General features: G+C 39.0%; 1 long non-coding RNA gene across 1 annotated transcript in view; it reads left to right on the plus strand.

The window, feature by feature from the left end:
- The window catches only part of LOC127579475 (uncharacterized), a 38344-nt gene extending 18051 nt beyond the window's left edge, over positions 1-20293 (plus strand). Inside the window, exons 2-3 of the long non-coding RNA XR_007957672.1 lie at positions 19191-19240; positions 20067-20293. This is a non-coding gene — a long non-coding RNA (uncharacterized LOC127579475). The remainder of the gene's footprint in view (positions 1-19190; positions 19241-20066) is intronic.
- Positions 20294-25607: the final 5314 nt, after the last annotated feature.

A 25607-nucleotide genomic window follows, 5' to 3' on the forward strand; every position in this document is an offset into this window, starting at 1 on the left:
CCAAATCATTTAGATACAACAGAGGTCCCAGTGCTGATCCTTGTGGAACACCACTGGTCACAGACCTCCAATCAGAGTAACACCTCACCATCACTGCCCTCTGTGACCAAGACAACATACGTATGTAAGATGGTGCATTTTGAGAATATATCTTAAATAGTACATTTCTAAAGGGACAGAGAAAAATATAAATTGGTTTTTGGGACATGGAAGGATTTACATGCCTATAGAAAGAAGATCAACAGAGTGTTTCTGGGTACAATGTACGTTGGCACTGAACTCAAACACAGAGCAGAACGTAATTCTATCATGATGCTTGTGATAGGCTTTAATTCAGGAACAACGTTAGGAGTCCAGTAAAGAGAAATCACCAACCAAAAGCCATGTATCTGACCTGTGAAGCTCTGTTGCCTGTTAGTTCATCTCTAGACAGTAAACTTCAAATGAACCGAATTTCAGAAGCAGAGTACAAATTGGTGCCATTACTTTATTGTGCTATTGAATGGTATGAAATTTTATTATTTTGGAACAAGCAAACACAATCTATTCATTTTGATCTTATTAGCTGTATTTAAAAATAATTTGCAGAATCTTTTATTCCTTCTGTGCAATTGTGGGGCAGCTCCTAACAGTAATGCCCCACATTGAAAGTGTTGTTTGAGGATAGAATGGAAAGGTCCTGTGGCAAAAGATTACAACTTTGATAGCCAGTTCTTCAAAGTAGTCACTAAATTAGAATTACTGCAGAGATTAGTGTTGGATGAAATGTCAGATCTTGTTATATTTCCTTTTTAACATTTTGCATGTTAGTTTTGTTTTTCTGGTTTGGCAAAGTGAGCAGATTATGATTTAAACTCATGGAAATTCCAGACCTAAAACATCTCATGCTTGTAACACCCCTTGTTACAATGTAAACTGCATTGACATTTTGATGTCTTATGTTAATAGAATTTTTTTCTTGTCAAGACTAATCCCTTAGAAATATTCTCTCTGTTGTTTTTTGCAGATCATTAATGCTATACTGTAAGCAAAAATGAACTGGCAATACCTTTGAAAAAAAAACAGAAGAAAAGGTTATGCAAAGTTGCAATGGTATGAAAAGAATTATATCTATTTAATCCATTGCAAATTCTTATTTAATCTGGTTTTTAATTTAGATCCAGCTACAACATTGAGACTGGAAGGAGCTTAAGTGTAATCAAATGAGATTAATTCTTTAATCATCTGTTCAGCCAAAGAGAAAAGGAAAGAAGACATTTGACCAAATATTCTGCAGGTAGCAAAGCTGAAATTTTGCCTTAATTACTCCTTTCCATATTTATGACACTACCACCAAAGTGGACCTTTCTCCGTAAAAGGGTAGATTACTTGAAAGTGTAGAGCAACCACGAGATTAATTTAGTTCAACCAATAGGTGGCTTTCTTCTTTGGTGCTGACTTGGCTGATAGCAATGCTGACAAAAACAAAGAAGTACAATTAATATTGAGATATTAAAGCAGGAGGCATATATTAACATGCAACTTTACCCATGGACAGAAGGTACAGGATTTTGAAAAAAGAGGGAGCTTTGGTGGGCAACTCATGTAGATTATTGTAGGCTGTTAGGCCCAGTAACACTGAAGAATGCTTTGTGTTTGACTTGGCAGAGTGGCTGGAACCAGAGCCTAGATTTAGTTCATGAATGTAAAAAAAAACCCTCTTTGTATACCTGGTGGCTCATTAGCACTATCCTTTTCCATGAAAATCACTTTTTACAATAACTTTATATTTCCTCAAGGGTTCATGCTAAAAAATAAGTTTCCGATTCCTGCACCTTGTATCTTTTCAGCCACAAGTTTGTCACATGTCAATAATAATATGAAAGGATATGATTAAAGTTAATATCCCACAGAATAAATGTATTAATCTGTTCTGCTGTTAATACTCATGAGAACTGATTTGAGTAGGCCTCTGCATTATTCAATTTTTGCAACTGGGCTTTGTCCAAAGTCAGCATTTATTGAGTCATTGTGTCCAACACAGAAACTGACCCTTTGGCCTGCCCTGTCCATGTTGACGATCAAGTATACATCTGTACTAATCTGATTCACCTAGGCAATTAGGCCATTTAGGAGTCAATCAAATTGGCAGGTTTGATGTCACAAGTAGGCCAGACCAAGTTGTGCCAGGACTGAGGCTTTGTTCTTGATCTCTTGGTATTGCTGGCCCATGCACTGGGAGCACACAGAGACCCTGCATTAAATGGCGAATGAGCAGACCACCTCACAAACCACCCACCAGCCGGACCTGTCAGGCGCATCTTGTCCCATCTGTGGAAGATTCTGCAATTCCCTCATTGACCTCATGAGTCACTTTGGAACCAGCAGAACCGGAAGGGAAACTCGTCATCCTCGATCCCGAGGGACTGCCTAACTGGCCAAGGAAGGATAGTAGATCTCACATGAAGGATATTAGTGGACCAGATGGGATTTTACAACAATCCAAAGTTTTGTGGTCTGCATTACTCATACCAGATGTTATTTCAAAATACAAATTTCAAATTACATAAAACTTTGACAATCCGTTATCTAATTGTTAAGAAATCCCAATGGTTTGGCATCTGGCTCACTGGGGCTCTGTTTCCCTTGCTCCCTTGACACCTACCAGGTCTCCGATGCCTGTGTTTCCATGAAACTCACTAGGGTCCTATGTCCTGAGCTCCATTGAAACTCACTGGAACCCCCTTGTGTTATGCACGAGATTTCATGTTTATCTTGTAAGGGCTTGAATCAAGAAATGTTTTGAAAATCAGAGAAACCAGATCCTCGAACTGAAAAGGATGTCAGAAAGCTAATCACTGATATTCAAAATATTGGAGAATTGGAGGATTAAAAATTAAACATGCAACTAACATTACTGGAAAACACTTAAATAGTCTCAATTAAGTTTAAAAAAAGCCCTCAAATCGAATGGAGCCTCTGAACTTCTCGCTATTTGCAAAAGTCCTGAGAGTCTGCAGAGGTTGTGCAGATATTTCAGACCTCCATGCTCAGGTATACTTGTGTGGAAACTTGCACACAATTATGGAACTAAAAGCCAGTGGTTCTGTGTAGAGCAGATAGGTTTTTCACAGAAATTTAGGCCATAGAATATGCCTAAGTCATTCAAGCCAACTGTTATGTGCTCCACAAGAGCCTCCGCCTCCCACACTTCATTTTAATCCTATCTGCATATCCTTCAGTTCCCCCATCCCTCGTGCTTTTGTTTATCTTAAAGATATTTGTGCTTTTCATCCTATTAGCCTTTATATTATCTCTCTATAATCCGAAGAAGATTACTTTCTAAATTTATGACTGAGTGCTGCAGTCTAAATATTTATATGCAGAATTCCTCTATCTGTTGAGAGATACAAGGTACTCTAAAAATAATGGGGGTCTTAGGTGAGAAGGAGGTGGGCTCCATGTGGCTGCTAGACTATTCTATGTACAATGATGCTCCACAATATTAGAACTCCTATTCCAATATATAAAAATACTGTCAAAAGAACCAGATGGTTTAAAACCTTACTTCTAACGTTGTGCACTTCAAACTGAATAGTTTGTTTGGGTTTCCCTGCGGGAGCTAACAGATAATCTTGTAAACGCTTAATTCATGTTTTGGAATTTCAAGGTTAGTATTAAAAGGAAGTTCAAAGGTTGACTTTGTTCTTCCTCTCCTTCCTCTATAGAATAACAAGGATCCCATGGTGGCAATTTATACAGTAGAATTTGTGCTTTGATCCAAACTACTTTTGAACACAATTTATATTTGAATATACTTAAGCATAGTGATGACATCTTACATGGAAAATAAAGTGATACCTTCTGTGTGGTATGATTCAATTAAGTTCATGCAATTTACATTTGAGCCCCCTGAACCATGTGGCTAATCCTGCCACGTCTCCTTCACTTATAGTGTATTTGCTTCATTCACATTAACTTAGAGTTTCTCAGCCCCACAGTATTTGGCACATTATACAGGAAGCCTAAAACTTCACAGAGCATGGAAACATGTTTTGCCTTAAGAATGTGATACCTTAAAGCACAAAGGGTCTTAAAACTACATTCAAATGTTTACATTAATATAACTATTAACAGGAGGAGACTTGTGGCCAGTGGTAATGTACACTGCTGTGCCAGCACAAAGCACCAGAGAGTTGCCAATTGTTTATTAATAACCATGATCTAAGCTGTGGAGTCACAGGCCATTGAAGAAAGGTGCAGAGAAAAGACAATTCTTTTGCTGTTGGTTAGAAAGTCAACCAAAGTAGGTGCCAGGTACACCAGTATTGGCAGACATGCTGTGAGCATTTTTAAGGGGAGGAAATAATTGAGCACCAGTGGAAGAAAATTTATTTTTTATTTATTTGTTCATTTAACGTGGACATTGCTGGCGAGGTCACCGTTCTTCGTCCAACCCCAGTTTCCATCTTGGCAGTTAAAAGTCAATCATGTTGGTGGTTCTGGAACCACATGTGTGCTAAACTGGTTAAGGATTGTAAATTGCCTTCCCCAACAGATATTAGTGAATTAAATTGGCCGTTAATGACAACCTGATAGTTTTTTTGGTCACCATTTCCAATACTAGCATTTTATTCCAGATTTTATTTTGGGAAAAAAAAAGAATTTATGTTCCTCAGCTGTCACAGTGGCATTCAAGCTCATGTCACTGTGTACTGTGGCAGTACTGTGGACAGTCAGAGACTTTTTCCCAGGGTGACAATGGCTAACATGAGGGGGCATAATTTTAAGGTGATTAGAGGAAGGTATAAAGGGAATGTCAGGGGTAAGTTTTTTTACACAGAGAGTTGTGGGTATGTGGAACGCACTGCTGGCAGAGGTTGTGGGGGCAGATACATTAGGGACATTTAAGACACTCTTAGATAGACACATGAATGATAGATAAATGGGGAGCTATGTGGAAGGGAAGAGTTAGCTAGATCTTAGAGCAGGATAAAATGTCGGCACAACATTGTGGGCCAAAGGGCTTGTACTGTGCTGTAGTGTCCTATGGTCTATGTCACTGGATCAATGGTCCAGGCCTTGTGAATACTAGTCTGTCAAATTAACCGTCATTCTCCCCATTATCAGCTATGTTTTTATTGCTTGATGATTTACAAATTGAAATACTTGAACATCTGCATTGGAACACATGTCAAATGTCATTTAATCAATTGTGCTTGTAGCTGTTCCTTGAAACAGCAATCATTTAGTCATACTCTGAACAACTTCTGCATTTCCTGCACTTCTTTTTTGAAATACATTTCAAATTGACTTCATAAAGATCCTGTTGAATCTACTTCCCCTCTCTTTTACAATGTAATGTTACAACCATAGAGTCAGAGTCATAGAGCAGGGAAACATAGGCCCAACTCATCCTTGTGAGCAAGATGCCTATCTAAGCTGGTCCCAATTGCCCACATTTGACCCATATCCCTCTCAACCATTCCTATCCATGTACCTATCCAAATGTATTTTACATGTTGTTATTGTAACAACTCTTTGGTTGAAAGAACTCCCATCAAGCCTTCTTGTTCTCTGGATTCCAACCCAACAGCCAGTGAAAATAGCTTCTCCTTTATTTCATATCACACCCCCTCATAATTTTGGACATAATTACTAATTCTTCTTTCCTCTCTTGTTAACTGTCAAACAAGTTAATGCTCAATATTTTAAGTCAGTATGTCACCACTGTTTAGAGTGTGGTGGCTTATATTGGACATTAGTACATTGCAAATGCTTTGCTTTTGCCAAATGTTCTGAGGTTTCCCCCAAAAATTAGCTTGACATTAGCAAATGATTCTTCTGGTTTGTATGTCTGATTGCACATGGCTTTGATATTTCATTGTCATTCTCTGTGTCTGTAATAAGAGTAGGATTTTCATTGATATTGAGCAGTGAATTGTTGATCTATGCACTCTCTAGAGATCTGTGGTCATCTTCCAGTTCAGCTCCCAAGTCACATATGGTTAAATCAGGCACTGAATAGTTGATGCAATTTTACTTTAATGGTTGTGCTTGAAAAAACTGTTTTGGGACCTTTGCAAATGTTTTAGAATATATTTTGCATTCTAGAAAATAAACTAAACAAATAATGGTACTTGAAATAAAAACAGAAAATACTGGAGATACTCAGCAGGTTGGGCAGTACTGTGGAAAGAGAAAAAGACTTAACGTTTCAAGTCAATGACATGTCATCAGAACTGATGCAAAGTCATCACCCTGAAATGTTAACTCTGGTTCTTTCTCCACAGATGCTGCATGGCCTGTAAAGTATTTTCAACATTTTCTGTTTTTATTTCAGGTTTCCAACATCTGCAGGTGTTTTGATTTCAAATATTGAAACTTTCCTCAAAAGCATTGCTCTGGCAATCTGATTTACTGCCGGCTGAGATACCAAAGAGGATTTTTAATAGTGCCATTCTTATCTTGTCATTTCCCTTGAAATTCCAATTAGATATTCAAAGTTGTGAGAAATATTTGCAGCTGGTTTCCATGCAGTTGTGAATTCCTCTTAATGATTTTGTTCTTAAAAAAATTTATGTCACAGATGTTAGTGGCATTTATTCCCCATCCCTGATTGACTGAAGGTGCAGATAAAAGTGTACCATATTTTGTGTGCCTGGAGTCACATAGGGGCCTAATAAAGATGGCAAATTTCTTTCTTTGAAGAATATTAGTGAACTAGATGACATTTTGTAGCAGTCCAGTAGCTTTGTGGTCGCCATTACGGGATTAGTTTTAATTCCAGGCTTACTTAGGTACTTGAATTTAAATTCTCCAGCTGTCACATGAGGGTTTGAACTCATGACTCTGGATCAATAGTCCATAAGGCTAGCTGCTGATCCATTAACTTAAACCGCGACACTACCATGGGTTGGTAGATAATAATGAACTACCACATATGCATTCATTCCAGCCCATAGAACAGAGATCTGAATCAAACAGTTGTTTCACAGGGTGTCCTCACCACAATATTTATGTTCCACAAAAGATGGACTTCCAGTATTATTGTTCATACTTACCTTCTTGAATCAGCTTTTGTCCATCAAGAATTTGCTGAACAATATTTTTCAGTTCATTGTTTAAACTTGCATCCCCTAATCTGTGATTCTTTTTTATAAATGTAAGGTTACACATGAAGGTGGTCAGCTTGCTCTCCCTGGTTGGCCAAACCTTATTCCATGGACTGCAATGCATGGCAATCTCAGCTGGTATTTCAGACTTAGGATTCATTGAATCATTTAACATCCTTTGCTATCCTTCAGTTTACTCCCTCTTCATTCACACTTAGAACATCGATACACATCAAGATGTAGATTCACATTGAGACAGTCACATGTAGAAGGACATGGCTTACAGTGTAATTATTATATCACAGGCAGGGAAGATGTCCTGGTTGATATTTTTGCCATACCCTGTCTTAAGAGTACTTCTCCCAGGTTAGCATCTAACATTTTTTCATAACTATATTTCTATAGTTTTTTTTTGTCCTGTTGCCTCAGACTTTGTTTATTGTCAGCAAAAGGTATCATATTTCATATTGTAGTAGTTATAAGGAGTTAATTATATTGGGAATTCAAAAACATGTCTTTATCAATCTTACCATCCGGTAGGGAAAATAAATCCAGTCAAGGAAATCAAATGCTTCAAATATTTCAAGCTGGTTCAGTGTTGCAGAGACAAACCACTTTTCTGTTACACCCAACTTGTTTTGAAATAACATATTTCAGATTTCTTAAACCTCACATTGTTATGCAAAGTTTAATAACTGATTTCCAATCCCACTATATTGCTAGAAGATGCTTGGATCAAATCCAAAATGGGACAAAATTTCACCTCCATTCGAAAGTCCTAAAGGGCTGTTGCTTTAACCAGATTCAGCAAGGGGCTGAGCCTCTGCTTATTCTGCTTATCATAACCAAGTGCAGAGAACATAGTGGAACATCCTCTAAAAGCTATTGTTGGTTTACAGAAATGAAGTTAAATGAAACGCTGTTACAATTGTTAGCATCTCAGCAATTGATTTTCACGCATCCATATTCCAAAGTCATTGCTGAGAAATGCAATCTCTTGATACACATTTCTGAGCATTTTTTAAAAGGTGTTGGTTACAATGGCACTGGCTCACAAGGAGCCAGCAATACAATGAACATGTTTCCCATTGGTCTATTCTTTCTGCTAAAGCCAGATGATGACACAAGCTAAGTACTCATCACGAGTAACAATGTATTTTCATTTCATTATATTCTGCTTATCCCTGAGGGCCACATATTCATTGCAAATGCAAGTGTTTCCTGATGGCAGTTATGATAAAGGCCGCTGCATGAAAATAAGATCTATAAATACACCCAAAGATTCTCAACGTTATTCTGTGAGGCGTCCAATGAGTGCTCCAGCCACCCTCTCAAGTGGCATTGTTTCAAAGAAGAGCACAGGAGTTCTTCCTGATGTCCTGGCCAATATTTATCCATCAACTAATGCAGCCAGAATCTGGCCACTATTACACTTGCTGTTTATGGGGCCTTACTATGTGAAAACTGCTCTCATGCTTCCTATGTTATTGCAATGAATACACTTACTCGAAAAAATAGTTGTCAATTCTCTGTAAAGCACTTCAGAGCAGTCTGAGCTTGAGAAAGAAGCAATTTAAATGCAGTCTTTCTCTTTCTTTCTTGAACTTTGTAATGGATATGGTAATAATATCGGAACACCATACGTCCATTGTGCAGGATTATCTAATGAACAAATGACAAATTCCACAGATATATTATGTAAGCCGTTCCACAGGACAAGGCTCCTTCTGCAGAGTACTACTCAGTGGGAGCCAGGATCAGTGAATCAGATGACGAGGTCGATTAATAGGCTCGATTTTCTGGTCGTTGAAATTAATTACCGGAAAATCAGTAGCACTGTGAATCAGGCACGCTGATCTCTGCACCTGATTCTCTGCTCTATGCTTTCAGCAGGCCAGGCTCCAAAGCTTGAACCTTGTCTCACAGAAACACCCTCATCTTAAAACATTGCTGTAATTTGAGATTAAAAGGCACGTCCTGCATTTTTCATGGAAAAATGGACAGATCCCAGAATGTGATCACAATAATGGTTAAAATCACAGGAGTCCAAAATAATAAAATAGAACGTGACTATCCATTGGCCATTCATCACAGATAAGTGAGCACAATTGCTGTCCATGAGTCCCAGAAATTCTGGTAACATCCTGAATTCCCTTTATTTCTATATTTCCTTGAACACACGGTGCATTCCCAATTCCCCACTAATTTTCCCTGTAATCTCATCTCTCCATGTTCCCGTCAACCCCCTCTGAGCCTACCAGTCACAAACACACTGGGGGCAATTAATAGGAGCCATTTATCCTCCCTGCATGTTTTTGGGATGTGGGAGGAAACCCAGGGACCCTTATGCAGTCACAGGGAATGCATGCCAACTCCACACAGACAGCACCGTAGGCCAGGATTGAAACAGGGTCCCTGAAGCTCCGATGCAGCATTTCTAGCATAGGCAACACTAAACTGAGCTGTAGAAAACTAGTCCTATCAGTCTTCCAGAGGCAAGGGGCCAAATAGTGTATTCTATGAGCAGGTTAGTATTTGGAAAGCAGAAACATTATAAAAGAGGTTTATTCAGACAATGTAACCCAAACCTTGAAAGTGTTACTATCTAAGACAATGTCAGCAAATTTCCAACATGCACAACGAATTTGGAGTGGCATTAATAGGAGACTATAACTACCTAATATAGATTAGGAAATACATAGTACTAACCTCAGGGCAGAAGATGCAAAGGACTTCCCCAATCAATCTATGAAACATCCTACCAGAGACGTTCGGTCAATTATTATTGGTTTATTATTGGTTTATTATTGTCATGTGTACCAAGGTACAGTGAAAAACTTTGTTTGTGTGCCAAACATACAGATCATTTCACCACATCAGTACATCGAAGTAGTACAAGGGAAAAGCAATAACAGAATGCAGAATAAATTGTTACAGTTACAGAGAAAGTGCAGTGAAGGTAGACAATAAGGTGCAAGGCAAGATTGTGAAGTCAAGAATCTATCTTATCATACAAGACTTATAACAGCAGGATAGAAGTTGTTCCTGAGCCTGGTGGTATGTGCATTTAGGCTTTTGTATGTTCTGCCCAATGGGAGAGGGGAGAAGAGAGAATGCAGAGCAGTGTTGCACCTGGTTTTTGAAACAGTAGTAGTGCAAATAGATTGTGTAATAGCCACAGATCACCAGCATACAGTGACCACAACATAAGCTGTTTTAAAGTACTTCTGGAAAGAGACCAAAAAATATTGAAGGTAAAAATGCTTAAATAAGGAAGGGCTTATCTCTATGTTTATACGAGGCATCTCTCACAGGTAGATCGAGAAATGTGATTGCAGGGCAGATCAGGTTTGGGGCAATGGCAAGCATTCAGAGAGAAGATTTTCAAGGTACAAACTAGATAAATTACTTTGATAAGAAAAGTACGAATACACCCCGAATTGCAAAGAAATCAAAGTTAAAAGAGACAGTTTATGACAAATTATCAAGAGCAGGCTTCAGTTGGTCACTGGGAAGATTATGAAAAGCTGAACAGGAAATTCACAACATTAGAACAGGCAGCAACAAAAAAGTTTTGAGCAAAGATTGGAAGGCCAACATTAAGTTGAAACTTTAAAGCACTTTCCTAAAGATACAGGCTGCAGATTTAAACTGTCTGGTGATGTTTTATACACCACTCTGTTTTTGAACGGAAATTGCAAATGCCCATTTTCAGTGGGACCTGCTAACATCCAGAACAAAGTAACCCACTTGATTGGCAATCCAAATGACAACATGGAACAAAACCTCCCTCCTTCACGGGCTGATTACCACTGTAGTAAATATACATGGTTGCAACTCATGGCTTCTTCAAGGAAGTAGCTGACTACCTTCTCCAGGGCAATTATGATGAGAAATGAATGCTTGCCTTGCCACTGATGCCAATGTCACAAAAAATGAATCAGAGACCTCTGTCAAACCCACCACTTATACCGATAGGAGAGCAATTGTATAAAAACACCAGCACCTGCAAATTTACCTCCAAGACACACACAATCCTGACTTGCAAATATCTGATACTTCTGTCACTATCATTGGATCAAAGACCTGAAATTCTGTCTCTAATAGCACGGTGGGAGTATCCTTGCCACAAGCATTGCAGCAATACAATGCTTTTCAGGGGCAATTAGGGATGATCATTAAACACAGGCATGCAAGCAATTATCACATCCCATGAAAGAACAGAGATAAAGGAAACAAATATTCCTTCGTTCCCATCTTAACTTCCCTCAGTTCCTGATTATCTCAGCATCTACCTGAGCAGTGTTTTTGAACCCAAGAACAAACCAATGCACAACTTTGTTCAAGAAATGCTCAAAAGTCTTACCAACTTTAGTCCCTCACTTTTGGTATTAGGAGAATTTAAAAAAGTTGGGGCTGTTCTCTTCCAGACAGTAAAGCTGAAGAGGTGAGTTAATCGAGCTTTTTAAGATGATAAGCTACTTAGATAGCATGGTTAAAAAAATACTATTCCCTCTGATGAGTGGGCCAATAATTGGGAAGTCAGAGGTTTAAAATCAAAAGGAGGAATAGAATTTTGTTTTATCTTAAGGGAATTGTTTAGACCTGGAGCACATGGCTTGAAAAGGTGAAAGTTGATTCCATAAGTCATTTTTAAAGGGAGTGGGCAGTTACTTGAGAATGAGGAGCTTACAGGGTTATAGCAGGGATGTGGAACTAAAGTAAAAGCAAAAAATGCCTGAAGTACTCAGCAGGACAGGTAGTAACTGTAGAGAGAGTGAAACAAGAGTTAACGTTTCAGGATGCTGACCTTTCATCAGAACTGGGGAAGTGGAAGTAAGCATGGCTGCTCTTCCAGACAGTGAGTGTAAATATACCAAGTGGAGAATGTTGTAATTTTCTATCATGCCAACAATTCACTAAAGCGTCATTGGAGTGCAATCAAGATCCATATTAATATATTAAAGCAATAGACCTGAGGATGAATCATTGCTCCACAAGCAGCCACCCATGCAGAGCTCCCTGTGTGCTCCAATGATAGTAACCCTCGACGTAGTGCTAGGGGAGGGAAGGATTAGAGTAAACCACAGAGGAGCAATTGCAAGCTCAACAGAATGAGGGGTCACTTCTGACTCCTGACAAATGGGGTTTGTCCATTGGTTACTTTTCACCTGAACTAGTGGGTTCTACACAGGCAATCAGGTGGGAAGTGTGCAAACTGTCAATCAAATGGGATGTCTGCAGGGGATTGATCACTTCCCCTTTTTCTGTACCTCCTGCTGAATTTAAATCTTAGCCCTTCTTTATGTATCCACTTGGAGTATAAATCCAAACAAAATTTGCAGTGATAACTCAACAAATCATTTTGTATTCACACCTTATTTCCTTTGTGGAACTCCTGGACAGAACATTAAAAGGTAAATATATTAAATTGGATATTTGGGGTTGCCAAGCCTTGTTTTGGTCTTTTGTGTTGTAGAATGCAACAGAACATTGATTGACCCTTGTGCGATGTCCAGGTATACTCAAAACTGGTACTTGGCAAGTTGATCTCTATTAGGTCTTTAATACCAAGCAGATATTTAGAACAAAGCCCTATCAGCAAGGAAGAATAACGGTAAAGGAGATAAACTTATCTCAGAAAAGAAGTAGGAAAGTTTACAAAATCTCTCACAGAACATGTAAGGGATTAAAGGATGATCTCAAAGTTTCATGCAATTCATATGCAGATAGATTCATTAAACTATTCATGGGGATTAATGTAGGTGTGTAGGTTTATACAAACTCCTGTGACGACAAGTGGATTATAGTATAAAATCGTTCATTAGTGGTTTTAAGAATCCAAGGCATGGAATAAGTAGACATGCAATTTTGATTTACTATTTGGATATTTAAAGGGGATTTCTGCATTTATATGGGAATAGATCTAAAAGCCTGGTCTTTGTAATACTGATCGCATTTACAAAGTCCACCCCACTACACATAATGCCAATGAGAACAGGAATGACAAAGAGCAGCATTTACAGCTCCTCTCCACATGCTGCACTGTAGCTCTTATGGTTGAAATGGAGTAAGTCCTTTCACAAAGCTGAATATCTCAAGAACAAAGGACCACCAATAATGGAACAGATCCTGAAGCCACATCTCCATGGGAACCATCAACATTTGTATTATTCAATGTTTCCAAGCCACCGACTCCATCCCTCTCCCTGGCAACGGCTGATCCAGACTGCTAACAATCTTAGTGTCATATCTGACCCCCATAATGATGCTATGACCATCAGTCACTAACACCACCTATTTCCACATCTGTTGACTTGCCCTTGCCATAGCTCTTGTAAGAATCATCTATACATTTGTTACCTTCTGAACCGATTGTTTGAAAGCACTCTTTATTGGTCTCCCATGTTCTACTTTCCATAAATGTGGAGTTGTCAAAACTGTCCAACTCAAATTGCCCATCCACCCATCACCCATGTACTTGGGAACCTGCATAGGTCCTGATTAGGTAATGCAGCTTTAAGGTTTTCACGCTTGTTTCCAATACCTCTCCCCAACACCATAATGTCCTTCAACTGAGATTTTTGCTGTCTTCCAAGACAATCTAACCTTCTCATCAATCCCCTGACTGTGCATCCAGCTGCCAGGTCTCTAAGCTCTGCAATTCCCTCCTGGAGCATCTCCATCTATCCTTCTCTTCCCTCTTTTAAGACAATGCTTAAAGCCAACTCTTTGACCAGGTCCATCTGTCCTTATGGCATTGGGTGGCATTTTCCTGGTAAATGCCAGCAATTCTGGAAGATGCTAGTGAGTTTAAATGTGGAAGTACCAAACTTGTTGAGAGAGTCCAGTTGACCAGCCAGTGGGTTCTGGAGCAGAGGAGCATGATCTTGTTGAGAATGCACAGCACCCCAGGATCAGGAATTAGTTCAGGGAGCCTGCACCAAATTGGGAGGATCTATCAGCCCATTCATTTCAAATGAGACTTTACAGCTGAAGAAGAGACATCATGGTAAGCTATATTTTTTGCCAATTATTTGCACTTGCATGTGATTTTATCTATTTAAAAGTATTCTCAGTATTTTAGGAGACATCTTACTTACTTTAACAAATTGTTTATTTCATGTTTATAAGGTTTTGAGTGCTTCTAGATACCAGAGACTTCCAGAAGCACTGCAGATGATTGACATCTTTGTTAGAAGGCAAAACTAAGGGTGTGGTTTTACTATCTGCCAAGGATTTTCTGAACACTTTCGTGAGTTGAACCAGTCCTGCTCACGTGGACAGATTGTGTCACAATCCTGTGTCTGAGTGAGGAGGATGTCAGCAGGGCCCCACTCAGCAAACTTCAGGCCAATATATCCTTACATTTTTTGATAACACTCCTGTGAATCACCATGGGAGATTTTAATGCATTAAAGATTTGTGCAAGAATGGACTATTGTTATTGGTGTTACAAAGAAATGTTCAATAAAATTTACAGCATACCTCAAAATAATTTCTAACAAACATGTTTAGCAGCTATTAGTGTCGACTTCATCGTTGCACAGTACAAATAAAGCCACTATTTTAATGTGTTTTATGAAATGCAAATAGTAAGGAATAGAAACCTTGTGTTTCTCACAAAACTGCAACATGTTTAAAGTTACATTGTTTTATAAATTTGCAGCTTAACCACTTTAAACAAACAAGTTTCAAGTTGAATTCCTATGCCGAAACAATTGTATTATATTGGTGAACATGCAACAATGAATAGACATTTACAAAGCTGAATGCCACATCCGAGTTGTAATACAGTGGAATTTGGATATACCATTGCGTAATATAAAAACATTTCCTGCCATTTGTTCTTATATAATCTCTTGTTTATCTCTTTTGAATGATTTAGAAAATAAGATACCTTCAAACCAAAGCATTTAAAATCTCTGGCTCCATTATCCAAACAACTTGCAATCAGCTGTTGTAGCTTGCAATTCTCTTACTTCTCTGTGGCCAAGTGCTTCTTGAAACTTTCACTAGCTTTGAGTGCATGTTAATTCCTCTCAGATACAAGCTGGATCACACTTCAGTCCCAACTGAATATAATCAGTTGTACTTACACACAGACAAACACATACATGCACACACATCACATAGAGGCCTGCTGCACAATCTATGCATATCATAAACAACCATGGAGTCAGTGCACTCTTTAATTGGGACTAATACTGAAAATAGATTGAAAATCAGTAAAGCAATGCTTTTGTAACATGGCAACATTATATATGGTATATTAAAATCTTTTCCCCTTGAGTTCAGCAACCAATATCAGAGTTTTGTCTTCCACTGAGAAAAAGAAACATCTTGGGGTTAGATGGTGCCCTTTGTGTCCTGTACACTGTGGATTTCTAAAGTTACTTGTTGCTTAACCCAGGAATGGCTGAGTGTTTCTTTCTCTCTGTTTCTTACAAATGAGCTCTCTCTATTTGGAATCTGGCCAAGCTCTGGTTTAATGAATCATAATGATGCATCATTATTTGTCTGCTTGTCATGGAAACTATCCTTAGAAAGGCACATGTGTCCATCAGCAAAAGATTTTGCTGTTTGCTTTCAAAATGTTGAGATTTGCAAAATACCCAAGCCTCGTGGTGTGAAAGGTTTAATTGTCTAGAAGCAAATAGAAGCAAATACTTTAATGATAGAATTATGCAACAAAAATATACCAAAAATGCTGTCCTGACTAATAATATAAATAAGGCAGCAGTTGTTTTGAGTCTGTAGTTTGTACAGAATGGAAATGAGCTGGTTTTAAAAAGCTGGATTTACTTCCTGGGACTCCAAGTCAATGGAAAGCTTGTAGTTCATGCAAAACTGCAACAGTATTTTAAATCTACCATTTAACCACTTTAAGCAAACAAATTTCAAGTTGAAATCCTATGCTGAAACATCTGTATTGCATTGGTTAGCATGTTTGCTTTAAATTCTGCTTTCTATTTTAACTAAGTTGTCAACATGTTTAAAATGAATAGGCTAACCATGTCATTATTTTAAACAGCTATTTGAGCAATGAACAGGCATTCACCAGGCTGAGTGCAATATCCGAGGTTAATACAGTGGAAATTGGTTTCACCATGAAGTTACAATGAAACATGTTCTGCCATTTGTTCTTTTCTATTTTTTTGTTCATGCTTTAAATGTGTGAAATTAATAGAAAGTAAAAAAAGAATCTTCAAGAAAATGTTTGAATTCTCTGACACAAGAGAGACTGCAGATGCTGGAAATCTGGAGCAATGCACACAAAATGCTGAAAGAACTCAGCAGGTCAGGCAGCATCTGTGGAGGGAAATAAACAGTCAATGTTCCCAGTCCTGGTGAAGGGTCTCAGCTTGAAATGTCAACTGTTCATTTCCCTCTTGGATCTATCTTGGGCCCAACACATCGATGAAATCATGAAGAAATAATGCCGGTGGCTCTACTTCATTAGGAGTTTGAGGAGATTTTGTATGTCACCAAAGACTCTTGCAAATTTCTACAGACGTACAGAGGAGAGCATTCTGACTGACTGCATCACCGCCTAGTATGGAGTTTCCAATGTGCAGGATTGCAAGGGGCTGCAGAGGTTTGCAGACTCAGCCAGGTCCATCAAAGGCACAACCCTCCCCACCATCAAGGACATCTTCAAGAGGTGGTGCCTCAAGAAGGTGGCATCCATCAGTAAGGATCCTCACCATCCAGGACATGCCCTCTTCTCGTTACTACCATTGGGGAGGAAGTACAGGAGCCTGAAGACCCACACTCAGTTTAGGAACAGCTTCTTCCCCTCGGCCATCAGATTTCTGAACAGTCCATGAACACTACTTCGTTATTCCTCTTTTGCACTATCCATCTATTTGTAACTTTTAGTAATTTTTATGTCTTGCACTGTACTGCTACCGTAAAACAACACATTTCATGACATATATCAGTGATAGTAAGCCTAATTTTGATTCCTCAACATGTTTCTGCTCTGCCGATGGGCTTCACAAGGAGTCCCACATTAGAGGGGAGTCCTGACCAGGCTGTTGGAGAGCAGTCAGCAAATTCTGGACCAGAGTGTTCACAAGAGAAATCCTGTACTTCATGGCCCACATGCAGGGAAATGGCAGCAGTTCAGCAGGGAGCACTCCTCAAAGTGAGGTCTCTACATGGAGCATGAGATTTCATTTGCATGCTAAACAGCAGCTCATAACATTTTTACAACCAACCTATCCCTTGGTACAATAATCCTGGAAGGAGCACAACTGTCTACCAATAATTATTTATACCTAGGATTCTACTAAACCATAGTTAAAGTCATCCTACCCAAATTGTACACATTCCAACACAAGCCAAATACAACTCAAGTTCCTTGCTCAGCAAGCAAAATGTTTCATTGTGATACAGTATTTCTCATGGTAGCAATGATGATGTAAGAGGGCAGGAAGCATCCCAAAGGGGGAAAATTATAGAGATGCTATTCATTGCTGAAAGAACTTGCAAAGTAAACTATTAAAAGCCTTCCCTCTTCAATAGCGTTTATCAATTAGATTGTAGCAAAGAACTACATGCATTTTCCAATTTCATGTAATCATTATTCAAATTGTGTGGCTAAAGGGTAGATAATCTTGGCTAATAATCCCAATGGTAGCACTAAGATCATGTATATTGGAACCTTGCAGCTTTGACCTTGGGATGCCTTGTGAAATTTGCAGCATAACACATGGGACTGACGACCACAGTGCTGCTTTAGAGGTAATCCTGCCTGTTCATGGAAATATAAATTTCAAAGCTTGTCTCCCATTTAAAGTGAGAGTAGGGAAGGTCGTGACTGGTGGATAGAGGCTGGCCAGGACCCCTTCAAACCCCATCTTCTCCTGAATCTGTTGAATCCAATGAACAGAGAAGCAAAAGCCAATGAAGTAATAGCGCCACAGAGCAATCAAATATATGAGGTGCCACAGCAACAAATTTATCATTTAATGATGAAACATTCGTCAGTGTGTTCTTCAAAGATCAGCAAGCACTCTCGCAAATAAATGGAGCAACAAGTACTTGCAAATTAATCAACTAAGCAATAAGCCCAGTGACAAATCAATGAGTTATCAGAGCAGTTTGTAAGAACAAGTGCATAAATTTACAACTAACTTAAAGTTAATAGGTTAAATCATGAAATGCATGTGCAAAGAATGGTTGAAATCATAATGTCCTGGATTATATGATAGTAATGATGTTCAGTGCCCTTGCACCAGGAAGCTAATAGCAGCCTTAAGTTTTTAGCACAAGCACAGTTTAACACAGATATCCTGAAGTTGATGACAACCCTGCTCTATAGTTTCTACAATGGCAGATGAAAGTTCAGGTATCAGTGGACCAGTTCAACTGCAAAATACCCTGTAAATGTTGTGCTTTTTAACATGAGGTATAAATGAATTTTTGATTGTATCCGAAGCCATCAACTCTCTGCCCTTAAAAACATAATTTTATGAATGGATTTTAATTCCCCTACATAATACAGTCAAACTATAATATGGCTGCTAAAATGAAAAAAAAAATTACTTTTTATATTTCACCTTGTACCTTGAGCATACATTGATGTTCCAGTCTTTATTTCAGTCTATGAAACTTATTTAAAGGGTTATTTAAAATACATGCTTTTTCCTTCCTGGTTTGCTGCTTACAAAAAAAATGTTATTGTGCTCAATCAGTTTGATTGCGGCTATTCTTATTGAATGAAACTCGATAGCAACCATTGGAAAAGGAAAGGCTTCGCCGCACATATTGCTACATCTTTGTGGGGAATTTTCTTCAAGATTAACAGCAATAACCATTGCCTTCATGCTGATCACACATTCTGGGCCAGTGTCATATTATTTCAGGTGGTATGTACTGTAGTAACACCTGGTTTTGGGAGGATTGAATGATACATATAATGGTAATTTTGACATTAATTAAAATAATAAGTAGTTGCCACTGCAAGCATTATTAATTGCAACAAGAATGTGGCAAAATTGTGGCACATCAAATAAGCATGGCAAGTCGGAATTTTCAAGAACCTGAATGTATTTTCAATGCTCACACACTTCTATTGATGCATTGCAGCTGTCTGTTGATGTGTGAGAATGGAATTGCTTACAAGATCCCAGGTCTAAGTAAGTTATAAAACATCTTCTCATAACTAATTCCACTGTTGTTAATATAAAATGTATTGGCCAATTAATTTCTTGGCAATTAATGACAAAGTTAATTTTTTATATATTTTCAATAAATTACTTACAATCATTAACCTCCTCATTGCTTATTGACAATTTAAAGACAATCAGATTTGCTGGTGCCAATATAAGAACAGATTTAAAACTAGAAAGAAATCTGCTCCAAGTAAAAGTAAAACAGATGTACTGTGAAATAAAACAGAAAATACGTTCAGTGTGATCTCAAACGTTGGATAACGTTTCTTAAATGTTTTGAGATTAATGTTTATTCCCCCTAAAAGAAAGTATCATTCCCATGTCAGTTATTTTGGTGTATCAGAAATAACTTATCTACAAACATTGAACTACCAGCAACAAACTTTAATGTTATCAGACAATTCATTGGCTTCATGTTCTACATTTATGTTCAATTATGCTGTCTCACCATATGATCATTACAGTAGTAATAGGTTCAATATTTTTACAGTGAGAATTTATTTTTATCAATGTGCAAATGTGACCTAAATGAATCAACTTCCTCCATGCTTTCAACTGAGATGTTAAACTGTTTACTTAAATATAGCTATGGCTAAATTAAGTGACACTTTGTATTGGAGCACTCTGTGCAAATACAAAGTAAGACTTATGCTTCTTCTGGATGTGAAAGGTCAAACTGAAACACCTTTGTAGAGTTTTAATTCAATTTCCATTCTATGTTTATCAAAGGTCCATAATTTCTCATGGGATATATTTCCATCAGTAATTTCTAGTCCTTTATCTTTTACAGAGAATGGCCTTGCAATGAGTTCCAAGGATGAATGTTAAGGTTTGGCTCCACTACTGACCTCCATGAGAAGCTTACTGTTGAAGTGCAGAAGGGAAACTGACAGAGAGACATCTCGGGAGCTTTGCGATTTCCATGTTCTTACATGATTGCACAGAAACCCTGAACTTCCAGATGCTTGTCGTTCCATGCAGTAACACTGGCGTAATTCCTGGGAGAATGAAGGCCAATAAAATCAGTGGCAAACTTTCCAAATGTCCTGAATGGTATCAAATATCCTTGAGGACTGTGGCAGCTCCCAACAAGTGGTGAGTGTTCTATCCCTCCCCCAGCTTGAATCACGTTGAAGGTGGGGAAGAAATGATGGGTCAGGAGGTGAAGCACTTGTCATGGAGTAAAAAGCTCCAGCTCTGTTCTTGTAGCAAGAATGTTGACATAGCTGGTCAAAGTTCAGCTTCCGATAGTAATACCCAGATTTTTCTGGGAGACCTGGTGTTAATGGAACCATTGAAGATCATGGGGAAGTAGCATTTATGCCTTTTCCTGTAGGAGGTGGTCATTGCTTGCCACTTGTGTGACATAAATGCTAATTTCCACTTGTCAGCCTAAGGCTGTTGCTGTCCAGGTCCTGCTATAGGCTGGCAATCAACCATCTGCATGCTCTCCCTGGGTGAGACAGCAGGTTTATTTTAAACCATGGAGATTGATGTGCTCTGGGCATAAGTCTAATGAGAGCTGGTTTAGAACTACACAAAGTCAATTTGAATTATACAGCCAAAAGAAAAAGGTGATTTTCCTTATCTGTCTGGGTTGGAACCTATCCCAGGTCTGGAAATGCAAGAACAGCATGTAAACTGCCACACTATTCAAAGAACTACCCCTGCATTAGAAGAATATCTTGTTTGTTTTAAAAAGCCAGGATTCTAACAAACTGTAGTGATGGCTGTGACAGGCAAACTCTGTACTTGTTTTTCAGGAAATGGAAGAAGTTGTTTATGAAGAAAAGTCAGACCATTAATTGTGGGTAGAGCAGATAATTATTGTGAGAAGGGAGTACAGTACAGAGAGGCTGCCTTATCTCTGAGAAAATAAACTCAACAACGGTTCATGTAGCTACATGCCAGCAGTGAAGTGAAAAGCTCCAACGTTTAAAATCGCAATTAACACTCAGACTTGGAGTTCCCTAAAAAACTAAGTTTTAACCAGCTGGGCCAAAGCAACAGTGGTGGGAAAACCAGAAAGTACCAAAAAAGGCCATGAGTTGAGCAGAGGAACTCTGCTTCTCAAACTATTTAATTATGCATCTTGGGTGCAACAACATCAGCATTAGCCAGGGATATCATCTGCTCTGCCTTTCCAGCTTGAGGAATGTGGTATGGATACAAGTAGAAGGCTAATGTGACACGCAGATAGAAAAGAAGGCTGAGTAAGTTAAAGGAATTAACTGGAAGAATTATTTATTAATATCAATTCATCAACAACAACAAGATTAACTAAACCTGCATTTACAGAGCACTTTGAACGTGGTGTATATCATTCCAGAGGAAAATAACCAGACAACATTTTGACACCGAGCCTCATGTAGAGATATCAGGACACATGAACAAGAAAATAAAAGTAAGTTTCAAAGAAGAACTCAAAGAAGGAGACAGAGGTGAAGAAGTTTAGGGAGGGAATTCCAGAGAGCTCAAGTGAGATGGGGAGAGCAGAACAACCAGTGGGTGAAGGATGACCAACCAGAATCTTATTAAATGGAAAAGTGGATGCGAGAGTTGGAATGGTCTACTCTTGCTTGTATTTCTTATGTTTCTTCTGAATACAGAACAGTAAAGCCTTAACTTTTACATTCCAGAAACAGCCACAAAACCCAAAACTGGCAAATACCAGTTTTAAGTGTTCTGCTGCAAAGTCAGGGCAGCTTTGTGCTTACTTGCAGCCATAGCAACAGGAAGCATGTTGAGTTGAAATCGATTCAGTTAGCTTTTTACAGTTTTTATATTGAACGGAAAGGGGTAGCAGCAGGATAGGGGAAACCCCCACAGCAGGGCATCTGACAAGGATTTGATCCAGAACTGAGCCCAAGGATTGCAATAAAGAACACGTTGAATAGGGTTGAAAAGTTAATGGTGGAGCCAGCTTCATTGAAGCCAAACACACCCTCAAATGATTTGATACAGAGAGGTGAGTGTTGCTTCCTTAAACTTATCAGCAACAAATGGACTGCAGAAAAAGTTACTCTCTGCAATTGAAGTCTGTGACGCTTCCAAGTAAGACCATTTGGTAAATCAGACATTACTGCTAATAAATTCAAATAATTCAGCGGGTGTTTCCGGATATAATTCTGCTCACACTGGTTTCTTCTGTTGTACTGTGGCCATGCAGCGGCCTCACCAAGAATACTGTGCTGGGAGGTATCATCTGTGAATTTATCAAACCATGGAAGCTAAGGATTTTCTGTAGGTACAATGATAGCCACTAATCATAACAACATGCTGGTAACAACAATGAATATATGCACAGCATAAAGTGCTGGGTCCATTTTCAAATTGGACATAAATAGGTCTGGTACAGCTGTCTTTCAACAATGATAAAAGTTGACCAAATATGTGCTACAGATGAAATCTGGGCAATAGCTACCCACCAAGAACATCTTGCCAAGGCTCACTTCCAATAATGCCAGCATCATTTAATACCAATTCTCAGCTTTGCTACAAGAGGAGAGGTGGAGTAACCGAATTTGGCACCAATAAGCCCTTGCAAAATCGAGGTCAACAACTGGAGTCAGATCAGAAATGAACATTACTGCAGGATTCCTTCAGGACAATATACACAGCCAACACATTTAGCTGTCTGTCATACAGAGGGAAACGAGAGTTAAAAAATGGTTTTCGAACAAGCAAGACATTTTTTTTCAAAATACTTATGAAATGATGTGATGAGATGGGAGAAAAGGTGTAGTGTGGAACTTTGTGTAAGATACTAGGTTACACAGGTTTTCCATTCTAGGACGCAGGATGGAATTATCTGTATGGAATTAATACTTCCCACTTAATTAAATCTCCTCTTGGCTGACACAGTTCATGGCAAACTAAAATTCCAAATTTTGTGGATCTTCTTAAGATCCATTTAGCAAAAGGGATACTGGCCAGAAATAATTGGCACAGATTCATCACCTCTGGCACTCTCAATAGCCCAAATATTCATGAACACACTCCACTGAAAGCCAAGGAAGGAGAAGGATTTATCAAGGATAGAGAGTCAACATCTGATGGATGGACCATTCTAAGAATGCCTTAACTGTAACACTGTTTATGATGTGAGTGCCCTTGACTCCATTCACATCACACCATTCAGTGCGGACCCACCATCACCCTGACAAGAACCTGAAAAGGCCATATGTCAACTGAACAACAATAAGGCCTCATGAACAAATGGTGTTTGATTCTTTACAAGAGGGAGGAGGACGGAGGGAGGGAGGAGAGTGAGGTGGAAAGAGGAATAGTCTTGGTTCAATTTTTGGTAAGGGAATGTTAGTCAATTTAAAAAAGTACTTGGACTACAGTTATCCCTGCTCAGGCCAGTTTTTGGTGGCCATTCCTGATTGTGTAAAAAGTGTAGGTGCTGGAAATGTGACATAAAAACAGAAAATGCTGTAAACACTCCTCAGGTCAAGAAGCGTCTGTGGAGAAAGAGAGTCAATGTTTCAGATCAATGACTTTTCATCAAAAACAGCCTGACCCCGGGTGAGCATTTCCAGCATTTTCTTTTCGTTTTTATTCATTAAACTGCCGTAGTCCATGACGTCATTATACAGGGAGTTCCAGGATATTAACTGGAAATGGCAGAGGATTGTCAGGATAATGTGCTCCTCACTTCATTGCCATTCCCATACAGCAGCTGCTCTTGTCCATCTGGGTAATGGAGGTAATGAGGTTAGAAGGTGCTTCTGTGTTGCTATGGAACATCTTAGTACGAACTGTTGCCATAGTATGCTTGTGGAAGGTGTTTAATGGGGTGTCATTCAATTCAACTAGTATGCCATTGGTGTCAAGCTTTGAGTGGTGTTGCTTTGCAGTAGTACACACTCATATAAATGGAAAATATTCCATTACATCCCTGACTTAATTTTTAAAGATAATGGAGAGGTTTGGGAAATTCAGGTGATGAGCCACACATCACAGAACATTTTATCTCTCAACACACACAAAATACTGAAGGAACTCAGCAGGTCAGGCAGCATCTATGCAGAGAAATAGTCAACCTTTCAGGTCAAGACCCTTCATCTCGACCTGAAATGTCAACTGTTTATTTCTCTCCATAGATGCTGCCTGACTAGATGTGTTCCTCCAACATTTTGTGTGTGTTGCTCCAGATTCCAGTATCTTGCAGAATCTCTTGTATCTACATTTTGTCTGTCAGCTTTTCTTATAAGAACAACACTTAGGTGACTGATTCACTTGATTTCCTTGGCAAATCAGTATGAAATGGTATGTCTATCACTGTGACCATTAGTGGCAGCCAGTGTTCTTCCCATGGTTAACAGCTCACTTCAATCATATTATGGTGGATAGTCATCAAATGGGGAGAAGCAGTTCATCAAGAGATAAAGAATTAAAACCACAAAGTCAATATGCAGTGCAGAAAATCTAAGAAGAAGCTGGAAAAGTTCACTAAGAGAGGCAAGAACAAAGATGTTGATGAGTTTAGATGAAGTGTGGGCATGCTTCTGACAAGCATATACACTTGGAGAGACTATAGGACCAAATAGCCTGTGAGTGTGTGGTAAACATTTCCTGATGACATAGAAGGAGAGGCCATTCAGTTCACTGAGTCAATGCCGGCTCTCAGAACAGTCCTATTCCCCCACTTATTTCCCTGTAACCCATGCCACATTCACTCCCCTGATTCTCCCACCAACACAAGGGGTAACTTATGACCAGCCAGTTAACCCACTAACCAACATGTCTTTGTGATGGGAGGAAGTTGGTGCATCTGAGGGAAACCCATATGGTCACGAGGAGAATGTGAAAAACTCCACACAGACAGCACCCAAGGTCAGGACTGAACCTGGGTTGCTGGAGCTGTAAGGCAGCAGCACCAATTTTGCACCATTATGTAATATGTCATCAATTTGTACAACAGTTCTATGGGAATAGCTGTATAAGAGTCATAGAGTACTACAGCACAGAAACAAGCCCTTCAGCCCCATCTAGTCCATGTCAATCTGATCTTCTGCCTCGTCCCATCTACCTGCACCCAGTCCATCTCCCTCCAAGCCCCTCCTCTCCATGTACCTACCCAAACCTCTCTTAAATGTTACGACTGAACCCGCATCTACCACTTCTGTTGGCAGCTTGTTCCACACTCGCACCACTGTCCAAGTGAAGAAATTCCCCTCAGATTCCCCTTAAATATTTCACCTTTCACCCTAAACCTATGTCCTCTAGTTCGAGTCTCATCCAACCTCAGTGGAAAAAGCCTGCATGCATTCACCCTATCCATACCCTCATAATTTTGTACAACCTTTATAAGATCTCCCCTCAT

Source organism: Pristis pectinata, chromosome 17, assembly GCF_009764475.1.
Source record: "Pristis pectinata isolate sPriPec2 chromosome 17, sPriPec2.1.pri, whole genome shotgun sequence".
In the NCBI taxonomy this organism is placed as follows: domain Eukaryota; kingdom Metazoa; phylum Chordata; class Chondrichthyes; order Rhinopristiformes; family Pristidae; genus Pristis; species Pristis pectinata.